Source organism: Tachypleus tridentatus, chromosome 10, assembly GCF_004210375.1.
Source record: "Tachypleus tridentatus isolate NWPU-2018 chromosome 10, ASM421037v1, whole genome shotgun sequence".
In the NCBI taxonomy this organism is placed as follows: domain Eukaryota; kingdom Metazoa; phylum Arthropoda; class Merostomata; order Xiphosura; family Limulidae; genus Tachypleus; species Tachypleus tridentatus.
In genome coordinates, this window is record NC_134834.1 from 68,443,551 (window position 1) to 68,467,998 (window position 24,448).

General features: G+C 31.9%; 1 long non-coding RNA gene across 5 annotated transcripts; it reads left to right on the plus strand.

Moving 5' to 3' along the window:
- Window positions 1-207: 207 nt before the first annotated feature.
- Window positions 208-16,488, plus strand: LOC143229492 (uncharacterized). Of its 5 annotated transcripts, XR_013015906.1 has the most exons (4): window positions 2,166-5,255; window positions 6,409-7,333; window positions 7,718-7,877; window positions 8,535-10,904. It is a non-coding gene; the product is annotated as an uncharacterized LOC143229492 (long non-coding RNA). The 5 variants fall into 5 exon arrangements; XR_013015908.1 differs by lacking the exons at window positions 2,166-5,255; window positions 6,409-7,333 and adding an exon at window positions 208-525; XR_013015907.1 differs by lacking the exon at window positions 2,166-5,255 and having other exon boundaries at window positions 5,312-7,333.
- Window positions 16,489-24,448: the final 7,960 nt, after the last annotated feature.

Here is a 24,448-nt window from a genome sequence, read left to right on the forward strand (position 1 = left end):
CTGTAAATTAATACTCATTTAGATATTAATTAAATAAAAGTTTGTTATAAATATAATTAATCCAAAATTATTTGCAATACAAATATTTCAAAAAACCTTTAAATGTATAACCTTAACATTTATATTTGTCAATTTAATTTTCAGCTACACCACATTTATTATGGGGCTGCACATTGTACTAAAGCAAAACGAAAACACGCTTGTGAATAAGTTATCAGTTGGGTTATTATCTAACTTGATATTAAATGATGATATGTGGAGATGATTTATATGAATTATACTCCATGCTGGTGTAGAATGAAATCGCAACGATTCTACTCAGCTATATCTGATATGTTCATTGTTTGTTAATTTGAAGTAACGGTATAATATTTGATATTGAGGAGAAGTTTTAGAGAAATAATTATAAAAATTAGATGTTTTAAATGATGTTGTTTTGTGTATTGTGGTGTTAAAGCACGAAGTGGAGACGTATGGAATTGAACTTCGCTACACCCATTTTTCCACCGTATGCTTTATAGAAATGTACGCTATGTAAATACAGAAGTTTCTAAAGTAAAAAATTATTAGTGGTAGTTTCTTTTTGCTGTTGTTATATCACTTTCACGCGTTATGTTGTTTTCACGAATAATGTGTTTATAATGTTACCTTCATTTAGTATCACGTGATGAGCACGTAGGTATAATGACTAGTTTTTATAATATACGAAAAACAGAATTTAGCTGGACAAAAGTAGTATACTGATTTTTGAGTTTGTGTCAAGAGCGTTGGAAGTAAAAGTAATTAGGGTGCATTCCTAGTGGCATATTCAGTTAGAGGCTCAGGGTCCATGGTCTTGGTGAGGCCCGTTGATAATTTTTTTTTATGTAGAATTACATGGGATATACGGTTCACTAAAGTTATTAGTCCCTGGCCTACACAACCTTGTTGCATCTCCTGGCTTGACTTAAGGGATACTTCACACACGTGAGTTCTGTTATATTTTCAGAGCTTTAAATTTTGTTCAGTGGTTTTCAGCGTCACCAATACAAAATAGTCCTAATATCCACATTCTATGCCAATTAGGTAACCCAAAGCCACGGATATTTAGCTCCTGTTTCAATTAAGTAGATGCACAATTTGAGTAATTTTCTGAGAGGCATTTTGCATACCCAGATTTGCCCTTGGTGAGATCCCGACAGATCTGACGAAAGTCTACAAACAAAAGTGAACTATCAGTCCATAAAGGGATTTCTGTTTGAAGCTCTTATAATTCACTTTAAATGTTTGCAGGTTATTTTAAGGAGACTGTACTTCTCCATTTTTTTTATTTTTTGAAATCGCTCACAAATTGGTTTAAAACGAGCAAAAGACCTTCGAATATTTTCCGTAGGGTTTATTTTCCAAAAAAATTGTGGTAAGACAGGGGAAGTGAAATGGAGTTGCAGAAGTCGAGTCAAGAAATGGCAAAGCAATTACGTGACTTCTTGTTCAAAGCAGCCCATTTCACAGCAGAGATATGGTAAAGATTTCTACTGCCTGAATTTGGAACATTTAATGCATTAAATATAATAATGTTTCTATAGATAACTATGTTATAATTCAAGGAATAAGTACCATTCTAATTTTTTTTTTAATTATGAAATACTTCTCCAATTCAAGATAAAGTGCTTATTCTAACCCTAGTATAAACCGAATACACTTACAGGGATGAAATCCATTACAAAAATCATTCATAATCAACGGAAAGCATTGCAACATTCAGATAAAACAAATGCAGGAAGAACCAACATAAAACAACATCATATTCACAAAAGTTGAACAGAATCACTTCAAATAGAATACAAAAACCCACAAATATAATTATCAAATTAAATACAGCAAACACATTAGAGATTCCAGGTTAAGAAAACTGAAATACCCGCCGTAGTTGTGACGCAATGTTACAGCTGCCAAAGCTACAGGCATGTGGCTTTAGCCTGTAAAGCTCTCCCTCTTTATGTGGGTTGTAGTAGCGATCATTACCATTACACCCTGTCGCCTGGCTTGGCCAGATTGTTAAGGCACTCGCCTTGTAATCTGAGGGTCGCGAATTCGAATCCCCGTCACATCAAACATGCTCGCCCTTCCAGCCGTGAGGGCGTTATAATGTTACGGTCAATCCCACTATTCGTTGGTAAAAGAGTAGCCCAAGAGTTGGCGGTGGGTAGTGATGACTAGCTGCCTTCTTTCTAGTCTTACACTGCTAAATTAGGGACGGTTAGCGCAGGTAGCCCTCGAGTAGCTTTGTGCGAAATTCCAAAACAAAACATTTCATGGCATTCTATTATATGATGTTATATGATCCCAACCACTAGATGACTCTGACAAAAGGGGTCACCAATGTGACATACTCTGTACCAGAACTTGTCAATGGCGATCTTGTCACCGATGCCACCGACCTTGGTCTTCTCTGTTTCTCTGCATCCAGCAGACATTAATTTTTAACACATCTTCATCTCCGCATCCACAAAAGTCCAATACCTAAATAATATACAGTAGCAGATTAATCGCTACGCACTACCACGCGGCTCTTGTGCTGTAATTCCGTTTGACAATATGAGTTGATATTTTTACACTTTGCTTAAGCTAGCTAGCTTGGTTCTTGTTTGGCCCCATATCCTTACTAGCAGACTTTTCCTGAAAAAGATATTTAATGTTGTCACAGAAATAATAACATGAGAAGTAATTCATTGAAGTTAAACAGTTTTTAATCTATAAACGTTCCTGGTCAAATTCTGCAGTTTTCCAATTAATAGGCATCAATCACAATTATAGCTTCTGAGGCCTATAGCACTCTGACCAATAATATTCTTCTTCTGACTCTCAGCTAGCTGCTTTTATACGAATCATGCATGTGTTTGAAGTTTAAACATTGTTAATTCTTATTTTAAAGAATCTACAAATTTCGAGAACAAGCAGGACATGGGTAACATGCAGTCAAGAATACACATCATATGCAAAAAAGAAAACTATAGTAAAACAAGAGTAGGTTTTAAATTAATATATAGTGGAAAGTTCATTGCAGGATGCCATCAAAAGAGGCTCATTGAACACTTGTTACCTGCATAGGATCCTGATATGAATATTGCTAATGCAGTTTTACCTTATATAGAAACTAAGAACACCAGGTAGCAAGCATAAAATAAAACTGAATAGTGGGAAATAACAGAAGGTACTTAAAATATTTCACAATTGTACATTGATATAGTAGCAAGGTGTACTTCTCTTGTTCAAGTAAATACAAACTATCAATGCATTTTACTGTCTATTTGTTTCTTTTCTGTGATTTTAACAATAATATGTTGCATTTATAATAAACTGCCCACTTAGTTGAAGTTACTTATTGTTTGTAGCTTCCATGTGCATGCTACTGAATATTTTCATAAATAGTCTTGTACAGGACTTCCAAACTCCACAAATGTTACTGATCATTTTTTTCCCTCTCAGTAATATTTCTGAAGAAGATAGTAAGTTCTACATGAAGGTTATGTGAGTTACATTTAGTTATAGTACAAGTAAGGTGTACTTTTTATGCCAGCTATGTGACTCCAATTCCTAAATCAGGTATGACTTTTACTTTTTATTCAAATAATGTTTAATTGGAAGGAAAGGTGGTGTTGTGAACACAGGCTACTAAATATTCGGAAACCTTAGTGACTAATTATAAAATAAGTTCACTTGTGAACAGGAAAAAACTAACCAAATAGCATTTTTTAACCTCAAGATCAAAAGAACTGATACACAATTAAAAAAATAAATCCATGGAAAAATCACCCATACTGGCCCATACATTCCCTGGGACTCAGCTCATGAAACAAAACAAAAACTCAAGATATTAAGAAACCAAATAAATACATCCACAAAACTATGCTCATCCAATAAAATTAATGATGAAATCAACAAAATAAAACAACACTTCATCAACATCAACAAATTTCCTCCTAAAACCATTGAAATATTACATGCACACACCTAGACCAACAACAAAAAATTCCAAGATACAACAAGCTACAAAACCTTACACTACTTCATACCATATATTTTGAACATCAATGAAAAAATAACCAACATTGGGGAAAAAAACTTATAACAAAACACAACATCAACATTGCTTATAAAATACAATGCAACAACTGCCACAACTTCTACATTAAAGAAATAAATAGAAAAATAGAAACCAGATTCAAATAATACAAAAGCACCTTCGTACGTTTTCGAACACAGCAAATCAAATAAATACAACATAATCATAGTAAACACCCAGATCTTAAGTAAGGAAACAAATATAAACAAATGCAAAATCAAAGTCCTACTTATACAGCAACTAAGACCAAAATTAAAGCAATATAGAGGAACACCTTTATACCTATACTGATTAATAGCCTAACGTGCAACTGACATACTCCCTACAATCCCGTATCCTTTTGCACTCTCATCCCTAAGACATGCCCTGCAACAGTCAGCCTCTCTCTTTGTTAACCTGAAGATGACCCAAGAAGATCGAAACATTGTTTTCTGTTTTATTTTGGTAAAAGTGTTAATACCTATACCAGACATTCTGAGATACATTTTTATTTCAAGTGGGTTTTTCATCATCACAAATTACATGTATTTTGAGGTCAGTATATTTGCTGATAGCTGAGCCTGTTTCCAAGTGCCAGTGCAGTCAGTAGTTTGGCTATTGTATCTCTGTGTTCATTCTCTCAGAGAAGCTAGGTGGATTGGACATTTATTTGCATTTTAGATAAACATATTATTGTAGGAGAAGGAGATGTATTCACCATTAATATTGTAAGATGTAGCATGTGGACTACATCTTGCCCAGAAAAGTTTTTAGATCATGACAATTAATTTTGCTTCACCTACTGAACTGCTTTTCTGTCACAAATTAAGTGGACAGGAAATTTCAGTCCTGAATTTTCACTGAAGCAACATGTGTCTTGTGAACTGCTAAACTTTATATTTCAATGAAAGAATTACTATAAATCACCACAGGACCTAAATATCTTTTGTCATGGATGCATTTCTATTATGAATCAACATTGTAGGTAACTCCCATAATAATTGTAGACAATGAGTAGTATCACTTATTTCAAGTGCCTACCTTATCAACTGTTTATGGTATATTATGTGTCTATCATGGTCATAACATGTAACAACAATCTGGACAGTTTTCATCAGAAATAATTACCACATCTTGGAGTGACATTTCAACATCCTTTACCTGTTGCAAGGTCAGTAAAGCTGGTAAATATTGTGAACAATCTTCCTCTTATTGTATTCTTGTCATCTTCAGTTTATTCAAAGTTTATTTTGTGCTGCACTCATGTTTTATTTTGGGTTGGTTTGTTTCAGTTCACCAGTTTTTACTGATTGTTTGATTTCAAATTCAGTTTTGTGTATTTTTATTCAATTCCATTACTATGTTGTTTCTTTCTTAATGGGTTTTTGTTCTGACTTATTATGTAATTGGTGAACATTATAATTTTATTTCAATGTAGTTTATTTTTATTTTGAATATTCTTTTTTTATTTTTCACTTGCTTTTAGTTTTTTAGTTAAACAATTTTTCTCACCTCTGGTACCTTTATGTTATTTTTAGATTCCTTTGTGCTTTTGTAATGTCGTGTTGCAATGCATATACTCCAAAGAAGTAATTATTGGAAGTTATATCTTTGTTAGTTAACTTCTAATTGGTTGCCTTATAACATTTAATTAATGCATGGGATGGACCTGTAGTAGAGTTCTGAGTTTCGCAGCTGACAAGCTTCATTTGCATGGTTGGTGTGTTTGATTCTGGCACTGTTTTTCTACAACCTGGTTGTAATTCTGCTATGTTCAATTGTCTGAGTAACCATTATTCATAAGTGTAACATTTATGAACTCTGTGACATAGAAGCTATAAATATTTGTATTATCAGTGCTAGGTACATTTGTGAAAGATTGAACACTGTTTAGGTTTCATTCATTCAAGTGTGGTGAAGAATGAAGTTACATCACAGGCCTTATACTAATATTTGTTTGTTTTGATGTAATATATTATCAAAATTTACAGTTCTTTATGTACTATTAAATAAGTTGGGTTTTATGATAAAGTACTGTAAATTTTGATAATATACTACACCAAAAACAAATATAGTATATTAGTAGAATAGCAGGGGAATAGTAGAATAAGGGGGAGAATTTATTCATATAATAAATTAAAATGATTCCCTTTATTTGTACTGGTAGCTGTTAAGTATCTAGTACTGTAGCCTTTCGTAACACATTTATAATTAGGCATTGTTTGTACATGTTTAATAGTAACTATTAATTAAGTAAGAGTGCTGTGCATGCTATGGTACAGGAGGATACCATGAAATGTCTGTTTTTTTTATTTTTGTTTCAGTTTGGATACAGAAAATCCCTGAAGTAAACAACAGTTTTTTCTCATTATAACTACACTTAAGACCCAGATTCATTAATTAGTCATTGACCACATTCTATTGCATGAAGTATAGCAGTGAGAAGGTATTTTGGTAACATCATCACAGATGTTCTTATTGTGAAGGTTCATGCTTTTCAGGTGTGTATGTAGCTGAACTCTTCAACCACTTGTATTCCCAAAGTAATAGCTTTCATAGCAATAATATTTTATATATGACAAGGGGATGTACAGACTAGAAGTAGTGTAGTCCAGGAGCCAAGGCAATGCAGTCTAGAAGTATTACGGCTATGTCCTGGGAAGTCCTTTCCTGAAACTTAGAATTTCTTCAATATTGCAAAGGTCTGTCATGGTCGTAACCTCATTGCTACATACTTGGGCTTCAAAATAGGTGACTGTTGTTAATTAAAGATTGTTGGTGTGATGTGCAGCACAGAGCATCCAAGACTTGGGGAGGCTTTCCATGTAGAACTTCAAGTATTCACAGTTGGAATGAGTTAGAAAAGGTGTCAGACTCTGTTGTTAGATGAAATCTATCAACACAAACTTATTTTAGACAGAAGGTGATATAGCAGGCATTTGCTGAGAAAGTTAGCAGAGAAGTAGGAGATCTTTCCATGAAGGGAAGTTGCCCACTGCCAAACCAAGGATTGGATGTGAGGTGCCATTGGTTGATAACAGTCAACAACAGCTATATCATTGGCCAAGGAGACAGCAGATGCACACCAATGATAATGGTAATCAGTGAGATTGAAGAGATTCTCTCCACAAAGGGAAACAGAAAGCTGCCTTGAGAATAAGGAAATAGGTGAATATTGAGAGATAAAGTCTGCAAGTACTAGAGGAAACTTAGAGGAAGATGATCTGTGAGAATAATAGAAACCAATAGGTATTTGTTCTATGAAGAGTTGAGTGACGCAGTGAATGTTATTACAATTATTGTAAATAAAAAATACTGTATTTCCAAATTTATCTGTGATTTATTATGTTCCTCTATTGTTATATACAGTTTATTCTTTTAACAGTCCTGAATGTCTATTTTTTAAAAACTTCTGACTTTAATGTTAGACGTAACTGTATGTGAATACTACAATATTAGTTAGAGTATAATAGATCTTTTCTTATTATATAAATTAGTTATTTGTTTCATCAGATGTTTAGTTGGTGTTAAATTCATTGAAAGGTAGATTCTTTTACTCACGCATTTTTCAGTGACAGAATTTTTTTGTCACTTCAGTGATGATTCCAGAGGTAATTTCTCTTTGCATTATAGGTGATGATGAAAGGGGAATATCTCGGTCAGTTGAAGACAACTGGTGTTCAGGAGCAGTTGCTCTTCAAGGCAAGCAGTCAAAAAAGAAAAAAGAAAGTGCCAAAGATATAGAAACTGATGAGGACAGAAAGACAATTATATATATTCGTCTTGTAGCTAAGTAAGTGTAAATATTTATATCATTCAAAAACATTATGTGAAAATAAATTACGGTATCAAATATATTGATCAAAATGTCAACTAGTATTTACATTTCTTTTTCTCTGACTTAATCAACTCCCACTACTTTTAACTCTTGAATGGTCAATAATTTAGAACATACATCCTTGATTGAAATTACCTGTTTTCTCCCTATGATGGATTACCAATGAATATTTAACTTTGTGTGAAAATTAGGTATTTAAACACAACTGGTTTGGACAATTAAAAAGCAAGCATTATGTATTTTCTTACCAACCTGCTAAAAAAAAACAACCAGAAAACCAAGTTTTCAAATTTAGTAACTTTAAACGTTTGTAAAATTCATCAGCCAATAAATTGTTGAATGGTTTTACAGTTATTTGTTAGTTAAAACTTTGGAAGACTTTTTTAAGTTAGACATTTGACCAACTCTTTTGATAATTGAAAGATTTTCATTGAGATTTTGCTACTTATGTTTTTTTTTTCCTAAGAAGTAATACAGGATTTGTAACAATTATAAGTTTTACCTGTAGCATTGATTGTGTAAATATTATTATGTCATAATGTAGTAATTAGGATATATAACTTTCATCATTGGATGATTCCTAATCAGTCATTTAACAAAATTATTTTCTAGGGAATATGATGATCCTGTTAAATTTGATCCAGCAAAACCAATTATTCCATTAGCATCAAAAAAACCTCCACCTTTTTCTTGAAGAAACTCGGGAGCTTAAACATTGATAAAAAATGTTTGATGTATTAATCTTTAAGCTATGTTTTTATTTCATATGTCATATGAAGTTGAAAAGATTTTATTCACTGATTTTATTTTATCCACTTTTATTGAAAATATTTTATCCTCTAAGTCATGTTACAGGACATCTTTATTAATGAAAGTTTTAGATTAAAAGATGTAAAATAATGTTATGTTATGTTATGCATGATAACAGTGGTTTCTGACATGTCTTCAAACAAGTTTATATATAAATATATATAAAAGTATATAAACTTTTTTGTCTTAAATATATATGTATAATTAATTATTAATTATTTTTACCATGATACTTTAGTGTGTAACTCATAAAAAAGCAATTTTGTTAAAAAGGTGAAAGTTTATAATAGGAAATGTTTGAGTGAATCTTATGTTTTTACAGTTATTTAAATGTTTTTTGTAGTGTGACTTTTGCTACATATTTTTAAGGAGTACTACTCAGTCTCCATAGAACTGCTAGCTATTACTTCACACTACTATTATGCAGTCAGCATTAGACTTAGTCCTACACCAATAGGAGGGTGACACATCATTCATGTACTACTTCCTTTTAGAACCTTGTGTGTACAAAAAGCTTATTATTTCCTTAACACTGAAGGCTTCAGACATGTTTTTTTCCTTGTCAATTTTATAATTTTAAACCTTTATTTGCCATTTAAAGTGTGCTCTTTTACATTTATTTTGGGAAAGATGTAAAATGTTACACATTTTAGTAAGAATATCTGATTCAGATTATCATATTTTCTTCCATTCATTTAACTTCTTCTCCTAATTGTATTATAAATCTGAGATATGGTTAATGTGACAGCATTGTTCCCATGTGTTGTTCAGCCAATGTTTGGGTTTAAGTAATTTATCTAAAATTTTGTCATTACCTTCTGAGGCCATGCCATTCTACAACAGAAGACGTTTTTTTATTGTTTCACAGAATAATGAAAGCACTATAGGTAGTGGTGTTCTACTTTTAAAAAAGCAAACATTACAAAATTTGGCTTTTAAATATTTAAAACAGATATTGAAAGTTAACATTTTATGTAGCCTTAATTTTAAAAATAAGAGTAATATAAAATCTTTTAACAGTTTTTATTAATCAGCCTATGTAGCAAAAGATGAATAAATTAACTCTTTATCATCAACTTCTGTAAAATCTAATTCTGTGTGCAGAGGTAACCTAAAGCCATATATTCAATAACACAGTTGTTGGGTTAAAAGGCAATCTAAGAAAATTAAATTTATTAGAGAACAAACCAGTGGGTTGGCTTTGTGATTTTGAATTTTAGTAAAAAGAGTGTCTGTTTTGTTTACTGCTAACTAAAAAATCGTGTTACAGATGTTTTCTATCAGTGAGTGACAAAGTTTGCAATAAAAGATTGTAGATTGTTTTTAACAGCGAGCCATGTTATTAATTTAGTGAGTCGTAAGTCATATAATGAATTCATTGTATATATGCTGAAAGTATATTGTACTTGTTATATAAACTTGTAAATGAACATTTTTAAATTTAAATACTTATTGGTTCATTTATGATTTCAAGTTCAAATGAAGTTATTTGAATGTTTAGAACATTTTGAAACAAAGATGAACGTGGAATTTTCAAAGTTGCATACAGAAAGGTAATATTTTCATTGCATTATTTTGGATGACTAAATAAGTCACTCTCACCCTCTCACACACACACACAAAAGAACCAGCAGTCATATTACTTTTTTTATAATTAGTTTGGTCATTACTGATTAAAAATGTTAAGTAATAGATATGTAAATCTAAGAAGTAGAAAGATGTGGTGCATATATTCTGTGTTTTATTGTCATTTACAAATGACCGGTTTTCTTTTTCAAAAATATAACTCGCGCGTTGTTTTTGTTGTTTTTTATACGTGTTACAGTTCATGTGGTATTATGATTTCTATCATTTAATTGAACTCCGTGGATCTCGTTTTATAAACAGATTTACATAAAATATAACAAACGTAATACTAAGAATGTATGAGTGAATTCAAAGAAAAATTTCCGCCACACTATATCCGCCGAAGTCTTGACAAATACCAGGGATCATCGTGCTACGTTTAGTGGTGGTGCTATTTGTATTATAAGTTTTCGTGATCGACTGACTGCTCTCCCGTTAACGATATTAAGTAGGTTAATTGTAATTATTGTCATTTGTATTGAAATAGTTTACACACTATTGTAGTTTTTGGTTAAGGGTTAATAAATTTATATGTTTTGTTTATAACTCCTACTATTTATCTTTTATTATTGTTATTTTATTTCCACTAACTTTATCAATCACAAAAACCGACAAACCAGCAAACAGCTGGAGCTGGCCTAACAACCACAACGAGAAAACTACGTTATGAAGTCTAAGAACTTAAAAGTGAAAAGTGCTATATCCAGTGTTGACAAGGCCTTTATCCCAAAAGTATGGCTTGTCAGCCCGATTGAGATATGACACACACAATACTATATAAATATACAGTGTTAATTTTGTTTCTTTTTAAAATTAAATATTAAAAGTTGTTTTTAAATCTATTTATGCAAAAACTATTCAATAAGCATATGCATTGACAAACGATTTTTTAAGGATTAAGAACTTTAACTTCTGAAGACAATAAATAATAATAAAGAAGGAAAAAAGAAACTCGAAAGATTTACACCAGATACAACTAGGTAGTAAATCCTAAAACTCTAAACTTAGTGTTAGAAGCTGTGAATACGGTAGTATAAATATATTGTATTGAGCTAAAAGGGCTTTGTGATTTCTTGATAAAACCCAGTAATTCTGTCATCGATGTAAGTTTATACAGGGCCCGGCATGGCCAGGAGGTAAGCACTCGACTCGTAATCCGAGGGTCGCGGGTTCGAATCTCCGTCACACCAAACATGCTCGCCCTTTCAGCCGTGGGGGCGTAAGAATATAACGGTCAATCCCACTATTCGTTGGTGAGAAAAGTATCTCAAGAGTTGGCGGTGGGTGGTGATGACTAGCTGCCTTTCCTCTAGTCTTACACTGCTAAATTAGAAACGGCTTGCGCAGATAGCCCTCGTGTAGCTTTGCGCGAAATTCAAACCAAGTTTATAGAGAACAGGTTTATGAAAAACATTTATTAATTATAGAAAAACAATTGTTTTTTTTTCCTTTATTTTTAAATCTTCATGTACAGTTTTGGACTTTTTATTTTGTACAAAACAATATTGAGAAACGTAGTAATACAGGATCTCAGAATGAGAAATATAATTGGCTTAAATTAATCGTTGTGTTATACGTTACTAACTTTAATTACGTAATGCAAATAAAATCATTTAAATATAAAGATGTGATCAGTCTATCCAGATTTATTTGCTATAAAGCACAAAGTGTTATCTGTGCTTTGCTCATCGTAGATATCAAAAGTTGAGCATTATATGCTCTGACTTGTTTTTGAGGCACAGGGAAAGATGTAGGATATAACGTAAATTATTAATAGTCCTCTACAAAAAAAACACAAAAAAACTATAAATCCATCTTCAAAAATGGCCTATTGGTTAGGGCACTCGAATCGTTATCTGCGGGTTCGAAGCCCTGTTACCAAACAAGCTTGCCCTTTCAGCCGTGGAGGCGTTATAATGTAATGCTTAATCCTACTATTCTTTGGTAAAACAGTGGAACAAATATTAGTTCATCACTACTAAAATAGAAACGGCTGGCGCATGTAACCCTCCGAGTAGCTTTACACGAAGTTCAAAAAATAATATAGGAAAATAAAGTTTTGAATTACTTTGTTAATTTACTGTCAGATAATGTAATATCATTTTTATTGTATTTTGTAATCGGTTACTATACTATTGTAACTATGAAACTTGGTGAACACAGAAATATTTATTATTTAACATGACTATGGTACTTTCAGACACGTTGGCGTTAGTTTTAAACACTTTTAAAGGTATCTTTGTCCTTATTACTCTTTTATAAGATCGGTATCTAGTTCCGAAACTTGTATATGTTTGTTTTAAGGGCAAAGCTGGATAATGGGTTATGTGCGTTTTAACCATTGCCGAACATTAAGTTTCAGCGTTATAAATGCTCAAACGTGTCGCTAAGGTACTAGAAGTATTGTGGTAATATAATCCACAAAAATATTATTCATATAAAAATTAAGCTCCGCACTCGGAATAAGGGTAGATGAGAATTTTGTGTTTTTCTCGAGTCAACAACGTTGTGAGGAGCCGTTAACAATATTTTTAAATTGGGAGTTAACGGTGAGTGGGAGGGGACAAAAGTCTGAAAAGTGAAATCTTGCAGTAAATTTATTCAAACAGATATTGCTTAACATTGACTGAAAGCTTGAAATAAATGATAATTGTTAATTATATTATTTTTAAGTATATCCATTATACATCCATTTAGTAGAGATTAAAATGTTTGAAACAACAAGTACTGTGTATTTTATAAAGAAGATTTGTCTGTGAGCATAAAAAGTAATGTTTCTAGCAGTATAGGTGCGCAGACATACCATTATAGGGCTAGATTTTTCTACTGAAGACTATTTGTTTCAATGTAAAACTACACATGGGCTATCCACGCTTTGTCCATCTCGAGTAATCGAATGCCGGATTTTAAAGCTGTAGGTCTATAATTTTTTGTTGACCTACCTAGGGATGATATTTTAAAGTTAACCTTTATTTAACAAACTGTTATATATAATTATTAAAATATCAATCTATTGAACATTATAAGTGATATATATATATATGTATGTATGTATCTTTTAATGAAAGGGGTGGTGTTGAAGCGGGAAAGAGAAAGTAAACGTCTCGAGACCGAACAAGCCCGTATCAAAGCCAAAAAAGAAATACGGCTGAAAGAAATGAAAATTAGACTCAACTCCGATCGATCAAGGTTTAATGACAACTTTGAACTCAATTGATATATTAAAGTACTATCATTTAATGAAAATAAAGTTGATAAGTATTTACAACATTTCGAGGAAGTTGCCCAAACCATAGAATAGCCCACCGAAAAAGGCACAAGAGGCTTATGCTGCCCTTTCTCTAGAAGATTGTACAGAAAAGGTTAAAGCTGCTATTCTTAAAACATGCAATTTAGTATTGGAGGCTTATCGCCAAGCGTTTCAAGGTTATTGCAAGCAAGACAGTTAAACTTATATGCAATTCACCCACGAAAAAGAGGTTTATTTTGATTGATGGTGTAATTCTATGCATATTGACAACAGTTTTGACAAAATAAGACAAGTATATCTAACTAAAGAATTTAAATATTGTACAAGTGACGACTTTAAAACTTACTTGAATAAAAAGAAAGTTGAAACACTGCAGGAAGCTGCTACTCTCTCCGATGATTACACTTTAACACATAAAACCATTTTCCATAAAAATAAATTCTTACCACTTTTACAAAATTCTGTATCTATTCAATCCATTAAAGTTCAAGATCTTTCAAAAATTCTAGCTCGAAATATTATTACACACAGGATAAAACTTCATCAAAGTCATCAAGGCCTGTCTGTCATTTTTGTAAAGAAAAACTGGTCATTTTATGCCCAATTGTTGGTCTTTGAAAAAGAAATAGGAGGCAACACACAATGCTTTCCTGTCCATATATGGACGTAATTTTACCAAATACAATCATATTTAGTTTCGGGACCTGTTGTGGTTGGAGTAAGACCTATTCTGCCTTAATTGGCAACAATTTGGCTGGAAATAGTGTCTAACCCAAGATTGTTAGCGAGCTAATCACTGTTTCATCTAAGGATGATGTTGTTGAGAGAAATTTACATGTTTCCCTCGTGCGCTGTGACTCAAACTCAGACTAGAAAATTAAGCCAAAAAGAGAAAATAGACACGTGTTTAGAGGATAGCATTATAGATTTGTCTCAGAAAATTTTTGGGAAATACATGGATCTAGTGAATAACTGTTCTACTGACGATTTATTGATGAAAGACAATAATCAACGTAAGGGATCTGGTTCATCTGGTGAAGTTTTATATACTCAAATACCCGACTGGTATTTTGAAAAATCAGAATAGAAAACAATGATCAATATCACACTGAAAAGCCGAAACTTGCCCTTCTACGGGCCCGAGTCTCGAACCCTTTAAGCATCTAACATCTCTGTAGAGCAGTAAACTGGTTTGATACTTTTATAAAAATTATTATGATTGATATTTTATGTTTATAATAGGCACATAAAAAGCAAATGAAAAACAGACGTATACAATATGTATTCCTTCTAACGAGAGAAACATTATTAATTTAAATATGACTGGTTTGAATTTCATGCAAAACTGCACATCAGATTTAGTTTCGGGACCAGTTGTGGTTGGAGTAAGATCTATTCTGCCTTAATTGGCAACAGTTTGGCTGAAAATATTGTCTAGCCCAAGATTGTTAGCGAGCTAATCACTGTTTCATCTAAGGATGATGTTGTTGAGAGAAATGGTGTGCTTATAAGAAAATGGAGACCATTACATGTACCTATTTCAAAAGATTGGGCTGTAGTTTATCAAATAGTTTCCAAAGCAAATTGTTCTGAAATATTGAAAGTCGCCTGTAAACTTCCCATGGTAGGTCATTTAGGTGTCAATAAGATGTGTGATAAAATTATGAGACATTTCTTTTTGTCAAAAATTAGGCAAGAGGTTTCTCAGTTTTATAAAACTTGTCATATCTGTTAATGAGTTGGAAAACATAACCAGAAAATTTCCATTGCATCTTTGAAATTTATCCTAGCTTTTGAAGAATACCTCAGTAGTGTGATTATTGATTGTGTTAAGCCACAAAGGTAACGTGTTTAAGTACTTTCACATGCTCTGTAATTTTATTACATTTATTTTAATGCCTACTTTTGTTTCAATTTGATGCATGTGGCGTATATTGTTAGATGTGTATTGCGCAAGTCCTCCCTGTTCTCTAAATTTGTAGACGATTTTCGAGAGCAAGAATCGACAATATAAGTTTTGCAAAAACACTAGCATGTCTTCGAATGTTCTTGAGCGTTCGAGAATCTCGCCTCGGTATATCGGTATAAAAGTTAGCCGAGAGGCAATTATATAATATTATTGTTCAGCTATAGTCAGTATTGTATAAACCTCGGAAGCTAAAATAAATCAACTCTTATTAATCAGAAAACTGCAGACTTCGACCAGGAACGTTTATAGATTTCAAACATTACCAACCATCCAACTTCAGACGTCAGTATTTTTACGAAGACATTAGTTATCTATTTTCATCTCTGAAAAATAAGTTTGTAAATTGCGTTAGGCCATACAAGAATAGAGCTAGCTAGCTAGCATTCCTGTCAAGTAAAGTATATCTATGTATCAACATAAAATCAATTTGCTCGTCGTGGAACTGAACCATCGATAAAAGATTCAAGTCGTGTGGGAAAGGCAAAATACTTGTTCAAAATTGGTGAAACGTGTCTATCACAAATCTTTACTGCTATTTGCATCATCATTTATGGCGAAAGACCTTCGTCAGGCATCAGATTATAGAATTGCTATAATAATTAGTCATAAATATATTATTTTTATTAAAATACGAATTAATTTTTAATCTGTTTAAATTAATTCATTGGTTGATTGTTTTTGCAATGTAATACTTTTTGTTGTTATTTATTACAAAAGTGAGTGGTGATGATTAGCTACATTTTCTCTAGTCGTATACTGCTAAATTAGCGACGGCTATCGCAGATAGCTCTTGTGTAACTTTGCGCGAAATTCAAAAATAAACACACAAAAGTATTTGTTTTCATTATAACGAAGCATTTATTTGTAGATGTATTGTTCTACTGATTACAAATAAACATACTTTTCTTCACTGATCGTTTACTTTCTCTTGTCTGAAAGGGTCTTAACTAAATACTGATAAGTATCACAAATAACAAGCCTGTAGTTTTCTAAAGGCGCTTCTAGTTACTGAAAAGTCTAGAAGTTCATTTACTGAAACAGGTAGCAATGACAAACTGTTACCTGGTATTGTATGGAAGTTCTTTCTCGTTAAGGACCTGGTACATTTGTCCGTAAACAGGAAATCTAACATAATGCTTCACAACTTTTCCTAAGGGATTGTATATCACAGCAATAACTTGTAACATTAATACTAATTTTATATAGCTAGTCATTTTTACAAGCCACAAAGTTACCAAACAAGAAATATTTTTGTGAGGAGGTTGATTAAACGAAAACGTTTCATTTTATGTTTATTCTACGTCGATCAAGAACAAGTAAAAATGAAATTAAGTAAAACATATAATGATAAGTAACAATTTAGTTTTATTTTGTGCTAATACAGTGCTACAAAACATTTCATACACAAAACACGTACAAGCGAATAGGGGCGAAATCTTAGAGGGTGTTTCTTACGGAAGTAGGCCCGGCATGGCCAGGTGCGTTAAGGCGTTCGACTCCCCGTTGCACCAAACATGCTCGCCCTTTAAGCCGTGGGGACGTTATAATGTACCATCAATCCCACTATTCGTTGGTAAAAGAGTAGCCCAAGAGTTGGTAGTGGGTGGGGATGATTAGCTACATTATCTCTAGTCTTACACTGCTAAATTATCGACGGCTAGCCCTCATGCAGCTTTGGGCAAAATTCAAAAACAAACTTTGACACAGACGGCCTTTATCTAACTCGCTTTCTAATTTGTAACGGGAGCACAGGTAGATATTTCTACTTAGAGAAAAACTACATTATCATATACTTATTATTTTTTATACTTCGCTAGGAAAACTGTTAAGTGCATAGCAATTCAACTGTAATAGCGTGAACGTATAATTAAATAGTGAGAGTGATATAACAACAGCAAAAAGAAACTACCACTAATAAATTTTTACTTTAGAAACTTCTGTATTTACATAGCGTACATTTCTATAAAGCATACGGTGGAAAAATGGGTGTAGCGAAGTTCAATTCCATACGTCTCCACTTCGTGCTTTAACACCACAATACACAAAACAACATCATTTAAAATATCTAATTTTTATAATTATTTCTCTAAAACTTCTCCTCAATATCAAATATTATACCGTTACTTCAAATTAACAAACAATGAACATATCAGATATAGCTGAGTAGAATCGTTGCGATTTCATTCTACACCAGCATGGAGTATAATTCATATAGATCATCTCCACATATCATCATTTAATATCAAGTTAGATAATAACCCAACTGATAACTTAATCGCAACCATGTCTTCGTTTTGCTTTAGTACAATGTGCAGCCCCATAATAAATGTGGTGTAGCTGAAAATTAAATTGACAAATATAAATGTTAACGTTATACATTTAAAGGTTTTTTGAAATATTTGTATTGCAAATAATTTTGGATTAATTATATTTATAACAAACTTTTATTTAATTAATATCTAAATGAGTATTAATTTACAGATCATTATAATAGATGCAAAGCAGTGTAATGCTTAAATTATTTAACAGAGGGCGCCGTTGTTTATTGCGTGAAAAACAGTACGACTGATATTCTTGATAAAATACCAGGTTAGACTGCAGCTTTTTCCATTTTCCTCTTCATCAACTTAATTAAAGGATTGGCTTTAATACTAAGTTATCAGTAAATTCTATTTATGATAAAATGAAACATTTAAAAAAAAATTGTCTAACATATATCAGTAGTTGATTATTGTTTTCCGCATTGCAGTGTTTTTGTTTTTTTATTATATGAAACATTTAAAAAAAAATTGTCTAACGTTTGTTTTGGAATTTCGCACAAAGCTACTCGAGGGCTATCTGTGCTAGCCGTCCCTAATTTAGCAGTGTAAGACTAGAGGGAAGTCAGCTAGTCATCACCACCCACCGCCAACTCTTGGGCTACTCTTTTACCAACGAATAGTGGGAATAGTCACATTATACGCCCCCACGACTGTGAGGGCGAGCATGTTTAGCGCGACGCGGGCACGAACCCGCGACCCTCGGATTACGAGTCGCACGCCTTACGCGCTAGGCCATGCCGGGCCATATTGAAGATACCTATTTCACTGCATACGTGAAACGCAATAGACCAATAATTAACAAATGTTTCAGTATTCTTTCGATATTCGGTTGATTATTGTTTTCCGCATTGCAGTGTTTTTGTTTTTTTATTATGTAAAATTGTTTTTAGAGATAAATTGACGATAATTTCTGGTCAAAGCAATTTAGTTACATAAATTACAAAATTAATTAATGAATAACGTAATTAAATTAATATACTAATTGACTAATATTATACAAAATTAACTTATTAATATCAGATATACAAGTACAGTCACAATTTAATAAATTAATAAATTATTAATAAAATAAATTAAATAAAATAATTAATTAAATTATTGATAGTTTCTAATAAAACCAATTTAGTTACATGAGATTAAAAACTAAAAATTAACCAGTGAAATGCAATTAACTTAATATAATGGCTGGCTAGTAGTATGTAAAGGTAACTCAATAGTATCTGATACACATTTACACTTGGTTTCACACTAAATGAAAAAAATGTAAATTTGGCTCTGACGGCCAATAAATAATTTAATTTTAGATATGAATTCAGTTCCTAACGGGAATACTGATAGATATTTTTACTTATGGAACAAAGTACATTATGATATAAACTTTTCTGGACTACCTTGTGAAAGCAGAAGAAAACTTGTAGTTTAACAATAAGTCTTAAGGCTTATAATGCTAACTCCCAGGTTTGAAACCCGTGGTTAGTACAGCAAATAACGCTGATCGTGTTTAACAACAAACAGAAAACAGATGGCCGAATTTATACATTTATGATACTTTTTATTAAAACAACCAAACCACTTTTTACAAATTTTACAATATTATATTATATTGTATATTATACAGTAATAGAGTCTTTGCACATTATGAAATATTCATATTTCAACAATTCTTGTTATAAAATTGCTCTAAATAAAAAAAAAAAAAACATATAAAAGATTCCCAAAGAATAAGCTATACATTAATGATTAGGATTATATTTCAGGATTACAATTTATCATATAACTTTCAAAATTATGGAGAGCATACACGTGTAATTAATTTTTAATACTTTAAAATACATGTGGTACAGAATTTACACACATATATTCGTATGTGTGTAAATTCTATACTACATGCTATAAATGGATTTGAACTTTTTAATGAAAAGTTTTTTGACTTGAAAACTAAATCATATTTTCTTTTCTTTTTTTTGAAAACAGGTCAATTTTATTTTCAATTTTTCTGAAGAGAAAAAGAACCAAAACGAAAATCAAATAAAACATAAACTTTTTCATAAAGTAGTTTTCATCCTAGTAAAGTATAAGCATTTTTTATCATGCCCAGTGAATTTAAATTAGAAATCCATAAAAGTATGTTTGGTTACCATTAAGCTTCAACAGTAGATATACATTTATTTCAATTCTGAAAATACTGACTATTTAGAAGGACTAATTATAGGGTAAAATAGTGAATACTACAACATAGTAATTAGTTACTGTTTGTTAGCAAGTTATGTTTATTAAATCTGATATTGTTAAACAGTCCTTTGGTTGTTGTTGTTGTCTGTTCTGTGTTGTCAATATAATAGTTTCCTACAGCTGACTTACAGTTACCTTTTAATGACATTCTGTTTTCTTAAAAATTAACTTGTTTATTTTGTACAGATTTAGGTAATAACTCCTAATTAATCAGAACAATTAATACTGGGTAAGTACAACACATTCTATTACTTAAGGAATAAAACTTTTTAGAGAGTCTAAGATGAGAGCTTATGAAGAAAATTAGCTCACAAATTAAGCATTTATACTATTAATTTTTGTTTATTGGAAGGAAAATATCAAACAATTGAGAAAAGGCCTGCCATTGTCAGACATGGAACAGCTACAAATATCAGTACTTCATAACTAATATAGAATATATCTTTATTTGGGTATAATCACATAACTTTTATAAATTTCCATGTAGTTTCCAAATGTAATGAATTCTTTTTGTGTTGGATGGATGGCCTGAGGTTATAAACGAATGCTAGTTCTTTAACACAGGGTAAGGATATATACTGCAGCCTTTGTTCTTAAGTTTCAAGTTTGCTCGTATGTGTTTCTTTATAGGTTACTAGGAAGGTTAGCCATTCAAACCTGTACTTGAGATGGCTTAGAACTATATATGAGTCAGTGGTTGAAATATATATATATATATATATAAAAGTGGAGAATTTCCATAGTTCTGTTTTTGTTACTCTTGATTTTGACTCTTAAGCTCAGCAGCCAAATTGTAGTCATATGGATTAGAAACCTAGCCAGACTTTATATTTCTAAGTTCACTTGTGCTTACCTGTTTTATGTTGTTGTCTATGTTAAATTTTAGTTTTTGCTAAACAATCCTGAATGTGCATTTGTACAGTAACTTTTGTCTTTTTTTTACATCAGCTCAATGTAAACATGCTTACAAAGTTCGAACTTATTGTCTACAATACAAGTAGCAGTCATCATTTGTAGTCAAGTAAAATAAGTATAATTTGAAAAATGGTGATCACTGAATAAATAAAACAGCTATGATAAATTTGTTAGGCTTTGTCTAAATACTATGACATTTCAACTCCTGAGCTGTAAACCTACTACAATAACCAATATATATGATTAACATGACTTTGTTCCAAACATTTTTTTTCATGTTAAAAGTTTTGTGAATACTAAGTTTTATATAAAACAGTCAAAATTGTAATTTTTTTAATCCTTCCAAGATTTTATTAAAAATGCATATCCAATTACTAACATGTTAACACTTGAGGAATCTAAGCCTCCTTTTAATTTTCTATATAACACATTAACATCTTTCTTTTTAAATATTTTAAGGTAGCTCTAAGAAATTATTAATCTTTGTTAAAAAGTCAGTAGTACAAGTCTACATTTAGGAACACCCACAGTACTAAATACAGAACTTCATGTGATTTTAGATGTATTTTCTTCTTGTTTGGCTCTCTTATGTATCTGTAATAAATTAAAAAAAACAGTATATTTTAGTAATTATTAGCTACTTTGGTTAGTAGTTCACATCAAAGTATGATAATATTAATAAAGTATGATAGTTTAAGAGTTAGACCTAGAAAAAATTGGTACCAAGCTGTTTTAGTAACTGTAAATTTAAGCTTTACAGCCAATCCCAAATCTCCAGAAAATATTATTTTGGCAAATAAACATGTAGGAGCTTTATTTGAAGCAGGGTCCAGAAATGACAGTGGGGAAATGGGAAGATAACATGTAATATTGATAAAACATTGCATGCTTAAAAAATAACATAACTTCGTTCTGATTCTTTTATGTTCCAGGAAAAACAAAATTTTACACTATCTTCTCCGTTTGTCTGCTCTGTCACATGAAGATCAAAATATAGTAAACAGAATGGTGCATTATAATATAACACTTGGAAAATTCACGCAATCTTTCTCACTAAATTTCAAAACTTAGGCAGTAAACAACTACTCTAAAACTGTCCAAATTAGTTTCATCAACCAAGTCTGTGGTCTCGTCTATAAGATCTCTCAGTAGGTCAGCAGTAATTTTATGAATTTACACTGCTAATATACGTGATTTTATTTTACTGTGGGAACGTAGCATATACATAGGCTTTTATATAGCTTTGCATTAGAAGTAACAAATGCATACAATACAAATAAAGTTAGTCACAAAATACAGAAATGATTTCTATTATGAACTTCTAAGGCCACCTAATGTTAACTAACACCAATTGCAACTTATATTTGAGTTGTGGTATTTGAATATACCCTACTTTACTATATTCTTATAATATAATAGTATTTATTCTGAAGTTATTCTTTGTTCTGAATAGTGGAAGTTTCAGAGTATGAGAAGTGATTTTGAAAACCGTTGAGTTGATCTTATTTTCATTTACCTTTGCCTTTTTATTGTTCTTAGGATAAGATAACACTCGTTACTATCTGTGGACAATAATGGCCCCACCTATTTTGTAATGGGAATGATCACTTAATTATGTAGCATATGTCGCTATGAATAAATCCAAGTTTATTTGCTATCTAAGAAATGCTGCATTTAAACAGTGTAGTAGATGATATTGGTCTAATTGTTTGAAGATCTTTTAACCAGTAAAAGCGATAGTTCGGTGGAAGTGAAATTGCATATGCATACACTCTATTTATGTTTCACTGCTTGATTCATTTTGTGTATCAGTTTGTGTGCAGTTGCATTATTCTGTTAGCATCGACTCAAAGTTTTAATATTTCCCTGTAATCTCGTGAGAATCTCTAATTGTTTACCTGACCTGTCTGATAGCTCTACAGCTTTTCTAGATTATCTGGATATATTTCAGTGTTAAGACTGTACTGTTAATGTTTATGGATGTTATTGCGAAGCAGACATCAACGAGGTTTTAAATTATAATTGAGTATGCAAATGACCATATACATTTCTGGTACTCCCGTTCCATTTTACGTTCTAAAAGGAGAGAGAGGTCAAAGGTGTACCTATTATCTTCTGTTCACCAACCGTATGCCTAAAACACAATTAAACAGTGAACGTCATTGTTTATCGACATCTCGAGTTCCACATGAGTTATTCCAGCAGATGTCGGCTAACTTTATTCAGGTTGTTTCTCACAACAATTTCGGTGAAAAATATTGCGAAATGAGAAATCTTGCAATGAGTTTGATTACATTTCTTTTTATTCGATCACTAAACGTTCACATTTATCACTGAAGCTTACCTTGTTCATGAGAATCGGAAAAAAATATTTGAAGCAGACATAATGAAATAACTACAATTTTATATTTGAAATGTTTATATAATTAACATTTAAGATCTAGGATGTTAATACTAATAATAGACATATTCAAAATCATAAGTTCAATTCAACAATGTTTTGAAATGGTAGAGGGTACATCAAAACTATATGGTGCTAAACCCCTAAATTGTCTTTTTTTTTCTTTGCAAACTTGCATTATATCCTTACTCCTTTGGTGGCTCAGCGGTAAGTCTGAGAGCTTTTAATAGTAAACATCCAGCAGTGAACACATTAAAGATGTGAGAAGCTTTGTGATCGACAACAAACATTCAACGATACGAGAATGCTTTGAATAAATATACGAGTTAGTTTGCATGTTCATGCTACTGTTGTGCAATCATGTTATTACGATATTTGCTTCAGTTAAAAAGGCAGTTCCAAAGAGGAAATTTACACCGACTTCCTGACTGGCAAGACTCCAGGAAATTGAACTCGCTGTTTATCAAAGTTGAAGAATGTGAAAAGACAATTAGAAATAATACTACATATGAGAATGAACTCTGTTATTAACAGATGTTAAAATAACTTAATTGGGAATCGGTCGTACTTATAGGATTTATTTATTTGTTTTAATGCAAGAAAACAACAGGAAACCAAAAGCTGAGCATGTTGAAATGGAGGGCAGATGTAATTAAAGAAAAGCAATCGGCTGTTTTGCCTTGACGTTAGTGATAATAGAGCACAAAAGAATATTAATTTTTAACATGTATGCAGCATGTTTAACACTAATTTGTATAATAAAATTCGTACTTGCTCTTCCCTCGTTTGTCGGCCCGGCATGGCCAGGTGAGTTAAGGTGTTCGACTCGAAATCCGAGGGTCGCGGGTTTGAATTCCTGTCGCGCCAAACATGCTCGCCCTTTCAGCTGTGGGGGAGTTATAATGTTACAGTTAATCCGACTATTCGTTGGTAAAAGAGTAGCCCAAGATTTGGCGGTGGGTGGTGATGACTAGCTGCCTTCTCTCTAGTTTTACACTGAAA